This window comes from Theropithecus gelada, chromosome 7b (assembly GCF_003255815.1).
Source record: "Theropithecus gelada isolate Dixy chromosome 7b, Tgel_1.0, whole genome shotgun sequence".
Classification (NCBI taxonomy): Eukaryota; Metazoa; Chordata; class Mammalia; order Primates; family Cercopithecidae; genus Theropithecus; species Theropithecus gelada.
In genome coordinates, this window is record NC_037675.1 from 51877019 (window position 1) to 51890492 (window position 13474).

General features: G+C 40.5%; 1 protein-coding gene across 1 annotated transcript in view; it reads left to right on the forward strand.

Moving 5' to 3' along the window:
- ATL1 (atlastin GTPase 1) overlaps positions 1 to 13474 on the forward strand; it is a 99673-nt gene that overhangs the window by 493 nt on the left and 85706 nt on the right. The window lies entirely within an intron of this gene.

Consider the following 13474-nt stretch of genomic DNA (forward strand, 5'->3'; position numbering starts at 1 on the left):
GCCAGTGTTACATTATACTGGCTAAGTTATTTCTAGAGCCTCACAGAGAATTTGAACAGAAAAGCCAGATAACACTCAGCCACTGCATTTAGTGACCGAAACATCACAAAAGATCAAGTTGGAGATGTTGGCATGTGACTTTGAACATCCAATTTTTAATTCTGTTCTTGAGAAATATACTCCTGATTGTTGATAATTGTGTAATGTAGAAATTAAATTCGCACCTTAACAGGACAGGGCATATATGTATTTTCTTGTGCTCCACACACAAAGGACACTTATTTGGGGAACATAAGTAAGCCCAGACTTACATGCTCCATGGACAAAGCCTATGTGTTTGCTGCATTGAAAAAATTGTTGAAGAACAGTTCCTTCTTTCAAAGATTCTTGGCACTTGTTTTGGTGGGCACATACTTTTGGCTTCGATGACTCAAAATCTCTTCAAATGTTCTATTGGTATCTTAGTACTTGTTTACTGTCATAGATTCATTTGGGACTTTTTTCCTCTGGCCCTATAAGCATTGATCCTTTATCTAGTCTGAAGTATGTTTATTCTTACATATTTATAGTTGCATTACTCCAGGGAATTTCAGGCAGCATACAGAAAACACATACTCTAAAACAAGATAAAAATAAGTGGGCAAACTAGTATGAAGTTAAAGAGAAGGAAAATACGAACCAAGAACAGTGCAACAAATCAGCCAACCAGAGGATTTTGTAGTGTTTTTGACATCAAGACTAACCAATCGATCAAGAAAGAGGCACATATTTTCCTGATGCGAAGATTTCAAAAAATTTTATTTAATGAGCTTTATTCATAAAGTAGAACCTGAATGCCCAGTTTGAGACAAGGATAAATATCCTGACAATCCTTTAAGCATGTTATTCTTGAAATACAGCATTTAAAATGAATTAGGCAATTAAATGTTTGAGGTCATAGGCTTCAACAAGACCCTGGAGTGCAGATATTTTATGTTGCCAGTAATGGCAGATCCATATGCTTTGACCATTAACCTAGAGGCAGACAGCATGGAAAAAGTTAAGACTCTATGTGGTGGTTAAAAAATGTGTCTGCTATAATCATTATTTTACTTGTACTGCAATTCATGCAAAGAGGAAAACATTTGTTTTATACTAACTCCAAAAGAATCTTAAGGATTTTTAAAATACTGGTTGAGTTAATTTTAACAAGATCAGTGAAGTGGGTTGCTTTGTAAAGAAATTCAAATTCAATTTACTTAAATATACACTGAGTAAATTTAATTTTACATCCTGGACAATTAAACAAATAATTTCAAAGTTGAAGTTTATGTAATAATATGTTAGTTATGTCATAGAAACTGACTAGAGAGTTTCTTACAAACCACCCAATTTCATATGACAAGGTATGGAATAAGAATAAATATGGCTTGATAGGTCCTTCATTCCAACCTAATTGTCATGCATTCTTAGTGTCTTCATGCTGACACATAAATATTTTTAGCTTTTACCCTTATCAGTATAATATACGATAATGGTTTGTCACATACTTTGTAATGTACTTCCCTTCCTTCAAAGTTCTTCGGTAAGATGCTAACTGTAGTCTGTGGGCTCTAGTTTCAGCTCTAACTTTAGCCAAGGCTGAATAAAAAAGAATTGGGGGACATAAAATGCATTATCTTATATAAAGCTAAGGTTCACAATTTATTATTCAAGACAAAATGGCTAATTAAACCTTCAAGTGTGATAGAACAGAGCATAAGGACAATAACTTTAGTCTATTGAACATACAGATTTAAGCAATATGGTAATCTCCTGATTAATCTGCCAACATAAACTAATTTCAACATGTAACTCTATGTGATTCAGTTGACTGCTCTATAGATCTGTTAAACAGAAATCAATTAAATGTTGGAAGACAATGCCACAACTATGATTTGGATTTTTAAATAATTATTATTAAACTATTGTTTTACTAATTAGGGCCACTTGTCTTTTGAGGCATAAACCATGTTTTCCAAATATAGGGCAATTCTTATATATTTTGTTCTGGATGGCAATAGAACATGTATCTCATTCAGGATGAGTATCAGGTCATTAGGATGAGAGTTTTAAAAAGAAGAGGTGAGGAAGGCAGTCGATATCCCTTTCATCCAGTTTGAATTGATCATCAGATATGTTACTGATATGGTTTGTCTGTGTCCCCACCCAAATCTCATCTTGAATTCCCACGTGTTGTAGGAGGGACCCAGTAGGAGGTAATGAATCATGAGGGCAAGTCTTTCCCATGCTGTTTTCATGATAGTGAGTAAGTCTCACAAGATCTGATGGTTTTAAAAAGACGAGTTCCCCTGCACAAGCTCCCTCTTTTTGCCTGCTGCCATCCATGTAAGACATGACTTGCTCTTCCTTGCCTTCTGCCATGATTGTGAGGCTTCCCAGCCACATGAAACTGTAAGTCCAATTAAACCTCTTTCTTTTATAAATTGGCCAGTCTCAGGTTTGTTTTATCAGCAGCATGAAAACAGACTAATAAATTAAATTGAGGTCTGGCACAGTGGCCCACGCCTGTAATCCCAGCACTTTGGGAGGCCAAGGTAGGCAGATCACCTGAGGTCAGGAGTTCAAGACCAGCCTGACCAACATGGAGAAACCCCATCTCTACTAAAAATATAAAATTAGCCAGGTGTGGTGGTGCATGCCTGTAATCCCAGCTACTCGGAAGGCTGAGGCAGGAGAATCGCTTGAACCTGGGAAGCGGAGGTTGCAGTGAGCCAAGATTGCACCATTGCACTCCAGCCTGGGCAACAAGAGCGAAACTCTGTCTCAAAAAAAAAAAAAAAAAAAAGTGGTACCAGTAGAGTGAGATGTTGCTGAAAAGTTACCTGAAAATGTGGACGCAATTTTGGAACTGGGTAACAGGCAGAGGTTGGAACAGTTTGGAGAGCTCAGGAGAAGACAGGAAAATTTGGGAAAGTTTGGAACTTCCTAGGGACTTGTTGGATGGCTTTGACAAAAATGCCGATAGTAATATAACAATAAGGTCCAGGCTGAGGTAGTCTCAGATGGAGATGAGGAACTTGTGGGAACTGGAGCAAAGGTGACTATTGTTATATTTTAGCAAAGACACTGGTGGCATTTTGCCCCTGCCCTGGGGGTTTGTGGAACTTTGAACTTGAGAGAGATGATTTAGGGTATCTGGCAGAAGAAATTTCTAAGCAGCAAAACATTCAAGAGGTGACTAGGGTGCTGTTGAAAGCATTCAGTCTTATAAGGGAAGCAGAGCATAAAGGTTTGGAAAATTTGCAGCCTGATACAATGGAAAAGAAAAATCCTATTTCTGAGGAAAAATTCAAGTGGTCTGCAGAAATCTGCGTAAGTAACGAAGAGTTGAATATTAATTCCCAAGACAATGGGGAAAATGCCTCCAGGGCATGTCAGAGGTCTTCCTGGCAGACCTTCCCATCACAGGTCTGGAGACCTAGGAGGAAAAAGTGGTTTTGTTTGCTAGACCCAGGGTCCCTGTGCTGTGTGCAGCCTAGAGATTTGGTGCCCTGCATTCCAGCTGCTCCAGCCACAGCTGAAAGGGGCCAACATAGAGCTGGGCCATGGCTTCAGAGGGTGCAAGCCTCAAGCCTTGGCAGCTTCCACGTGGTGTTGAGCCTGCTAGTACACAGAAGTCAAGAATTGAGGTTTGGGAACCTTTGCCTAGATTTCAGATGATGTATGGAAATGCCTGGATGTCAAGGCAGAAGTTTTTTGCAGGGGTAGGGCTCTCATGAAGAACCTCTGCTAGGGCAGTGCGAAAGGGAAATGTGGGGTCAGAGCCCCCACACAGAGTTCCTACTGGGGCACTGTCTAGTGGAGCTGTGAGAAGAGGGTCACTGTCCTCCAGACCCCAGAATGGTAGATCCACTGACAGCTTGCACCGTGCACCTGGAAAAGCTGCAGACACTCAACACCATCTCATGAAAGCAGCCAGAGGGAGGCTGTACCCTGCAAAGCCACAGGGCAGAGCTGCCCAAGACCGTGGGAACCAACCTCTTGCATCAGCATGACCTAGATGTGAGACATGAGGTCAAAGGAGATCATTTTGGAGCTCTAAGATTTGACTGCCCCGCTTGATTTCAGACTTGCATGGGGCCTGTAATCTCTTTGTTTTGGCCCATTTCTCCCATTTCAAATGGCTGTATTTACGCAATGCCTGCACTCCCACTGTATCTAGGAAGTAACTTACCTGCTTTTGATTTTACAGGCTCACTGGTGGAAGGGACTTGCCTTGTCTCGGATGAGATGTTGGACTGCAGACTTCTGAGTTAACGCTGAAATGATTTAACACTTTGGGGGACTGTTGGGAAGGCATGATTGATTTTGAAATGTGAGGGCATGAGATTTGGGAGGGGCCAGGGGCAGAATGATACGGTTTGGCTGTGTGCCCACCCGCATCTCATCTTGAATTCCCATGTGAGAGAGGGACCCGGTGGGAGGTAATTGAATCTTGGGGGCAAATCTTTCCCATCATGTTCTCATGACAGTAAATAAGTCTCATGAGATCTGATGGCTTTAAAATGGAGTATTCTCCTGCAGGAGCCCTCCCTTTGCCTGCTGCCATCCATGTAGGATGTGGCTTGCTCCTCCTTGCCTTCTGCCATGATTGTGAGGCTTCCCCTGCCACATGGAACTGTACATCCAATTAAACCTCTTTCTTTTGTAAATTGCCTAGTCTTGGGTATGTCTTTATCAGCAGTGTGAAAACAGACTAATAGAGTTAAAAAGCTGTTTCTATTAACCTTTATTGTCAGAGTGGTTTTAAGGTTTATGTGAAAATTGGTAGAAGGATTTCTGTATTCAACTCACAAATTGATTTTGTCTGCAAATTCAATAGCTAAGAAAAGATAGCAGACTACAAATAATCTTATGCTGTTCCTTATTGGTTTCCTCACACAATAACAAGTATGTTCAAAAGGGTGCCCAAAGTTTGCCTGCACCTCATGTAGACTAGTGTTATGAGCAGAAAAAGCCACAACGCTTGACTGGGATCCTGTCCTACAGCTGAATAGATCTTGCAGGATTCCAATAAGCTCTCCTTTTCTTTGTTTCTGCAGAGCAAGGTAATAATGGCTTTCCACTGTTGCTAATCTCAGGATTCCTTGCTATCTATTGGTGATTCGCTTAACCCTGTCCTCATTTGTTATCATTTATTTATTTATTAGAGATGGTGCTTGCTCTGTTGCCCAGGCTAGAATGCAGTGGCTATTGACACGTGCTATCATACTGTATCACAGCTTCAAACTCCTGGCCTCAAGGAATCCGCCTACCTCAACCTCCCAAGTAGCTGTGACTATGGGTGTGCACCACTGTGCCCAGCTTTGATTTTTATAAATGGTCCTTTTTTTTATATTCTTTTTCTGTGCTTTTTCTTCCGAGAAACCCGATTGATAAAGTTATAGGGATTAGAATTAGTCTCCGAAAAGAGACTCTCAAAATGGCTTTCTAGGATGGTATTACTCGCCTATCTGATGATTACTTGTATAAACTACTTGCCAAGGAAAATGAAACGGTGGTATTCTATAGCATGGAGTGGCAACACAATTACTCAGACTATCAGTAGTGGCATGAAATGGAGTGTCAGTGTAGGGCACAACATTGAAAGATCAGTCTCTAGCACTTAGCTGCTATGACAGTGAGGTTTACTAAAATTGTGTCATTTGGCTCTTCTGACTGCTTCTGTGAGAGTAATGAAGAAAAGACAAATAGCCCTGGGTTCCACATATCAGGCATGAATAGAAATTCAGAAAACTTCCTTGACAGCTTTGAAGAAATCTATTATCTCTTATAGCTAAGGGGAAGATATGGCTGAGGATCAAGTCCAGGGCCTGACTATAAAGCCTTTGGAGTTGCAGTATTAATTAAATGTGAGACCTAGTTCTGTTATGCTAAGGTAAGGGCACTGGTAAAGATGGCCTAGGACCTATGACATGGGATGGGGGCATTTGAGCAGATATGAATGAGGCTTAGAACTTTAAACATGAGTTGGAAGAAAGAGTTTCAGTATAGCCCTAATGGGGAAGTACACAGAATGCTCTTGGAGGAGAGCTTATACAATGAAGAAGCTGTAGGATCTTGCTAAATACTTACCTGGGATTCAGATTTGCTGTGTTGACTTGAGCATCTGGAAGTCCTTCTAAGTGGGTTACTAGAAGCTTGTTCTCAATAATAGCTTACAATCTATATGTTGAGATGCCAGAATTTCCCTGGCATACTATAGAAGAAAGAATCTCAAGGTTTAGGGAGATGGGATGTTGGATTTGCTCTATTATAGTCATTCTGCTTAGTCATACTCTATTCACACCATGCCCAGGAGGGCCCGTAGAATTTACTCTTTTCAAGGCATTGAATGAGGGAGAACAGATACCCTTGAAAAATTCTTCTGTAGCTGCCCTCAGTAGATTAGAGATGATGATCACGAGCCCACATTGAAACTGGGATCCATGATTTTATATCCTGGTAGAGGCCAGGTGGCTGAACTGTCAAAGCCATGTTTAGCACAGTTGGCTATAACAACCTTCAGGAACAGGTGAAAATCAGGATGTTTTGACTGCAAGGATAGGTGGTGGTATCCTATCGATCCCTGAGTCTCTAGGAATGAATAAAACCATCAGCCTACTTAAGTGCTATTTGACATACGTAGGTGGAAAAATCCTGGGACTGATAGGTAGAAACCTAACTGAAATCACTGTAATAGAGATTCAAGACATATTACCTGAATCTTAGACATAAACCAGTTCACAAACCTGGAGTCCCTTAATTAAGGGTGAGGCCAGATGTCTTTGAGGAAGAGTCCCATAGTGCAGCCAGGTATAAATGATGACTTTTCCCTAAGGCCATTTCCAGAGGCACTTGTATCCTTTTACTAGGGTGATTGTGAACTAAGGAATGGGAGATTCTCATATGTTCTGGAGGTTAATTGATATTAGCTCTGAATACTAATCTCTGCAGTCTCAAAATACCACCAAAATTCCAGTGATTAAAGTAGAGATTTAAGAAAGTCAAGTGGGACAAAAGATCCACTCCAGAGTTATTTTTCCAGTCTCAAAATATATGTGAATATAGATATATTGAGTAGCAGAACTCCTACATTAGGTTTATAGGGAGCTTTTATGATTGGTAGGAACAAGTGTAACCTCCCTAGCTAACTTCTTACCCACGCCAAAGTTGAATACCAAATTTAAACTTGATCACTGGGGAAATTACAGAGATTAGTGCCACCATTAAAGATTTGAAAGATACAAGTCTTTTCCTTTTAACTCATCTTGGCTCATGCAATAGCCAAATTAGTTTTGGAGAATGTCTGTGGATTATTAAAAATTTAATCAAATGTTGATGCCAATTGTAGTTGTGGTTCCACATGTGGGGGATCTTTACTAGAGCAAATCAGAACAGTTCTTGGCACCTAGAGGGTAGCTCTTGACTTGAAAACTGAAAGTAGCTTTCTTTTCAATTCCCATCAGCAAAAATAATCAGAAGCACTTTGCTTTCACATGATTGCAACAGCACTGTCATTGTATTACCTCAGGGATATTTAAAGACTTCTGTTCTATGATAGAGTATCATTCCAGAGGGACCTTTGTTTCCTTGATATCCAATAGAATATCATGGTAGTCTTTTATCTTGATAACATTATGGAAGTTGCACCTTGTGAGCAGGAAGTAGCAACCACCCTACATACTTTTAAAAATACCACTAATATCAGAGAACTAGCGATAAACCCAGTTTAGGAACCTGACACATTCATGAAATTTCTAACAACGAAGTAGTGCTCTACCTTGTATCATCCACCTTAAAGATGCACAGTGTTTGTTTGGCCTGTTTTTATTTTGAGACAATGTACTGCATTTGCTACTCTTTGACCCATGTAAAAGAGTATGACTGCCACCTTGTTCATATCACTTGGAACAACATAATGTACTACAGAAGGTCCAGGCTATGATGCAAGCTGCCCTGACACTTAGGCTTTAGGATTCAGTAGTCCCAGTGGTAAATAGGATACTGTATGGAATCTCTTGCAAGCCCAGTAAGAGAATCCTAATGCAGACCCCTAGGATTTTGGGATAAGAATATGTCTTTATCTGCTGACAGCTATTGTCTGTTTGAAAGGCAACTCTTGATTTACTTCTAGGCCTTAGTAGATGCTAGACTCCTGACCATAGGATACTAAGTAACTATGTGACATGAACTGCTCTTTAGAAATTGGGTGTTACCCTGCATGTTCTCACTCATAAGTGGGAGTTGAACAATGAGAACACGTGGACACAGGGAGGGCAACATCACACAAGGGGCCTGGCCTGTCAAGGGGGGAGGGGTTGGGGGCAAGGGGAGGGAGAGCACTAGGACAAATACCTAATGCATGTGGGGCTTAAAACCTAGATGACGGGTTGATAGGTGCAGCAAACTACCATGGCATGTGTATACCTATGTAATAAACTGCACATTCTGTACAGGTATCCCAGAACTTAAAGTAAAATAAAAAAAATAAAAAAGGAAATTGGGTGTTACCTAATTTACTGGGTCATAAGTTGAACATAGGCAGCAGAATTCCATTGTCAAATGGAAGAGTATACACTGAGGTGGCCTGAGATTATCTGGAAGACACAAGTAAATCACATGGAACAAATGTCCATTGGACCTGCCATTACTTCTTTGCTATGTGTGTGTGTGTGTTTTTTTTTTTTTTTTTTTTTTTTTTTCCAACCTGTTATCTATAGGCTCATACCATTTAGCAGAGGAAGAAAAAGTTTAGGCCTGGTTTATTAATGGTCTGCATGATATGCTAGCACCAACTTGAAGCAGACAGCCACAGAATTCTGTGTCCACACCATAATGGGGTGGCCCTGAAAGATAGTGAGGAGGAGAAATTCTCCCAGTGGATATAACTTTGAATAGTACATCTGGTTGTCCTCTTTTTTAGGAAGAAGAGTTGATCTGAGGTATGGATCTGTACTGATTTATGCACAGTAGCTAATAGGTTGGTCAGTTACTTGGAAGGAAGAAGATTTGAGATAAGGAAGTCAGTGGGAGAAGTATTATGGATGGATTCTTAAAATTGCCCAGAATGTGAAAATATCTGTGAACTACAATACTGTCCAGCAGAGGGCATCCATCTCGATAGTTACACAAGAAGATCTGTCCTACAGGTGTCAATCAGTCTCTTTACCCAGTCACCCTAGTGCTTGCTCAGGGGGCCTACGTGACAATAGGAACGTAGGCTAAGAGTAGATTCAACAATGTGGACTTCTACTTGCCAAGGATAATTCAGTTACTGCCACTATGGAGTGATTAATCTGCTTATAGCAGAGGCCATTGCGGAGACCCCAGTATGATACTGTTCCCTTGACAGATTAGTCAACCATCTGGTGGCAGTTTAACTACACTAGATTCCTTTCATTATAGAGGGAAGAGTGATCTGTCATCATGGGAATAGATACATATTCCAGGTAGAAGTTTACCTTCCCTGCTTGGAAAGTTTCTATTAGTGCCACAATTCATGGGCTTATGGAATGCCTTGTTTTATCACCATGTATCACAAATATCTTTGAGCAAGAAAGTAATTTTATTATGGGCGAAGTGTGGCAGCAGAGTCATGCCCATGGAATTAACTGATCTTACCCATCACTCAGGAAGAGCTAGTTTGATAGGATGGAGGAAAGTATGCAGAAGGATCAATCGTGGTGCTGGCTGAGAGAAAACCCCTGTAAGGATGTAGTATAGGACTCAACCCAGTCACCATTATATGTTGCCATCTACTCCATATTCAGAATGCATGGTTCTGTGAACCAAGAGGCAGAGGTAGGAGTGGCTCTTCTATTATTCCTAATCTCTCTCCTGTATTTTTTTTTTTCTCTACAACTTTGTCTTTATCATATTGTCCCTATAGCATTGGACTTGGTGAGTTTGGAGGCCCCAATGCCCAAGGGATTGATACTTTCCCCAGATGACATGGTCACAATTCTATTTAATGGGAAGCTGAAACTACCACCTGGCTATTTTGGAGTCTTCAGATCACTAAATCAACAGTTAGAGAAGGGGGTCATTGTACTGGTTGGGGTGATTGATTCTAACGACCATGGGGAAATTGGTTACTGCTCCACAAAGGGAACAAGGAACACTATGTCTGGAATCCCAGGTATTCACTATGGTGTCTCTTAGTATTCACATCTCTAATATTACTGGACAGTGGGAAACTGAAACAACACAATGAAGATGAGAGCACTAAGGACTTGGATCCTCTGAGACTAAGGTTGGGTGACCCCACCAGATGAGGTATGAGTCAAGGGTTATGAGAAAATGAAAGCCATGATGATCACTTTGGCCCTTAGGCCTAATAACTACCCTCTTTTCTCTGTCCTTACTATCAGAACCACAGTTTTGTTGACCTTTTCCAAGTGGCTATGTCCATCAGGGGAGACTGAGACACTCCCCCATCTTAGAGAATAAATCTTGATTGGTCTAGCCTCATTTTTCTTGTTAAAGGAATGGTTTAGGCTTGGATAATTCTGGACAATGACACAGGAGGAAAAGTCTGCTGGAGTGCTTCTAGGAAGGTTTTCCTTGCTATTAACAGGGTACACAAGACACAGACATGACTTTTTCTGTCTCTAGGCATGGATGTCTGCTTCTGATGTGACTAGAATGGCAACTGCCATTTTGAAAACATAAGAGGAGCCAGCATTAGAAAATAAGTTGGCTGGGCGGTGGTGGCTCACACCTGTAATTTCAGCGCTTTGGGAGGCTGAGGTGGGAGGATTGCTTGAGCTCAGGAGTTTGAGACCAGCCTGGGGAACATAATGAGACCTCATCTCTACTAAAAGTTGGGAAAAAATTAGCCAGGCATGGTGGCATGAGGCTATAAATGCAGCTACTCAGAAGGCTGAAGCAGGAGGATTGTATAAGCCCAGGAGATGGATGCTGCAGTGAGCTGTGATTGTACCACTGCACTCCAGCCTGAGTGACAGAGTGAGACCCACTCTCAAAAAACAGGCAGCCAACTATAATGTGACAGGTCCCTCATCAGATTACTGAAGGGTGTGTGTCCACTGCTTGAACTTGGAAGGCTGGACTCTGAGCCAAGGCCATGAGGCCCAGCCAAGGAACAGGTGTTTCTGAGAACCTAAACATCATGGAAAGTATCTCAGAACCTGCCAAGAAAAACAGTCTCATTGCTCAAACACAGTAGGCAAAGAGCCAGAAAATTAAAGGCAGTTTGGAGATGGAAAGTAGCACAGATCTCTAGAGCTGTCCTGCTGCTGCTCAGGCGCACCCTGTATGTAAGTCCTAATAAATTCATCTACTTGCCAATCGGCACTGTCTGAGTCACTTTTTGGTCTCTCAGCTCCCTCCCAGTTTGGGAGACCATTTTTCTATACAATCCTGGGCTTTTCTTGTAACAGTTGGTATCACAAACAGGATCTAAAAGACCAAAGGAAGATTTAGGAAGGGGTGTCTGCAGTGGGAATCCCAGGGTGGTCGACAGCATCCATGTGGGGTGAAATTGTCCAACTGCTCGACCTTTGTGGGCTATTGCTTGAGTACAGGGATGCTTAGAAAATTCCAGTGGGGAATAAACATGTAGTGCAAGGACCTAAGATGTTAAAGTACAATAAGGATAGCAAATGTGCTGTTGCTGTGGTTAGACTGGCTACTGAGAAATTGTTAAAGCAGGAAAAATAGATACAAAAGTTAAGGGAGGAGCTACAGTTAGAAAAGGACATGCGAGTATCCATGTCAGCCCTGGTTGGGGATTTGGTGGAGAAGGTAGATAAAAGGGAGGAAGGGTTGGAACTCCTGTGGCTTTTGTTTCCAAAAACATGGGAAAGTTCAAAGGCATGCCAGGTTTTCTAGGACTCCAGCTGGTTACATATTATGACTCATCCTTGTGGACCTTTTTAAACTGATGGCCAAATTACAGCAAGAAAAATCCAGAGCTCAAATGTTTCACCTTCAATTACAGTTAATCAGATCTTCTGAAGCTCTCTATTTCTCTTTTCTTTTCTGCCTGCTTTGAATCTGTTGTTATTAAACTCCTGGTGTTGAAATAAAACTCACTGTTTATGGTACTGCTAATTCAAAGCCACTTGGGGATTTTGTTTTTCTTACACAGTTCAGACAAATCTAACTAAAATGTAAATGTTGGAAACTCATTTGAAACTGAAGAAAAAAAGGAGGTAAAATAAGTTCTTTTTAAAAACCAGACTGCTATGAAAACTACTTTACCAAAAATTTTTGTCCACAGCCTTCATTGGATTACCTGTTAGGGCAAGTAAAATTTAGCCATGTGAAGGGGTCCTAATTTTGTCAAAAATAATTTGGATCCAGTTATCTTTTATAGGCTGATGAGTTTATAATACTGTCTCATGGCTAAAGTTCTGAAGTAAAAGGTATTGGGTGTGTGCGTGTGTGTGCATATGTGTGCATGTATGAATGTGTGAGAACATACATGTTTAAATATGTTTATATGTATGTACATGTGTTATATGTTATGTCTGACATGCTACCAACTTGGCTTATAAGTAAATGAATACTCATACATTAAGGTAAAGTCAAGTACCTTTTAAGGTTTTGTAAATTTAGTAATCTTTAATAAACAAGCTGGATTTAAAATTATTCGTAAAATAAAATAGAAATGTCTTCAGAATTGTCAGCATACTTTTTTGTCTGGGTTTACTGATTAGGTAAGTTTTATGTTTGCCTCTGCTAGATATTTTAAGATGTCAGAATTTGACATGAAAGTTATAAGACTGTAAACCCAGCCAAAACCAGAATGATCGTTGTGTGGGTTTTTTTGACAAATTTAATATAGTTGGTTCAGTGAAAGTAGCAAAATCTTCTAAATTATCAGCAAAATGCCCATGTGTTTAAGGTGTTTTTTTTTTTTAATTATTATACTTTAAGTTCCGGGGTACATGTGCAGAACATGCAGGTTTGTTACATAGGTATACACGTGCCATAGTGGTTTGCTGTACCCATTAACCCGTCATCTACATTAGGTATTTCGCCTAATGCTATCCCTCCCCGACAGGCCCCGGTGTTTCTCACTTATAAGTGGGGGTTGAACAAAGAGAACACATGGACACAGGAGGAGGGGGGAGGGGGGAACTTTAAGGTTTTTACGTAGGTGAACATCTTATATTTACAGGCTATAAAAATGGTTAACAGGAAAATAAGTTACAATAGTGGTGAGGTTTGTCTAATATCTGAGTTCTCATGAGTCATCCAGATAAACTGCTAAAAACGAATGAATTGAATAAATGTGAATGAGATAAATGCTTATAGGTGAACTCTTGTGTAATTTAAAATCTTAAAATGATTTTAGTTACTCAGTGAATGTCTGAGGGATTTCCAGTTGAAAAAAAAATGTTATATAGAGGGCGTTGGTTGTACTTCTGTACCCACTAATGGGAAATAAAATCTGTTATGTGGGAGAAGCATTGGTGGACCT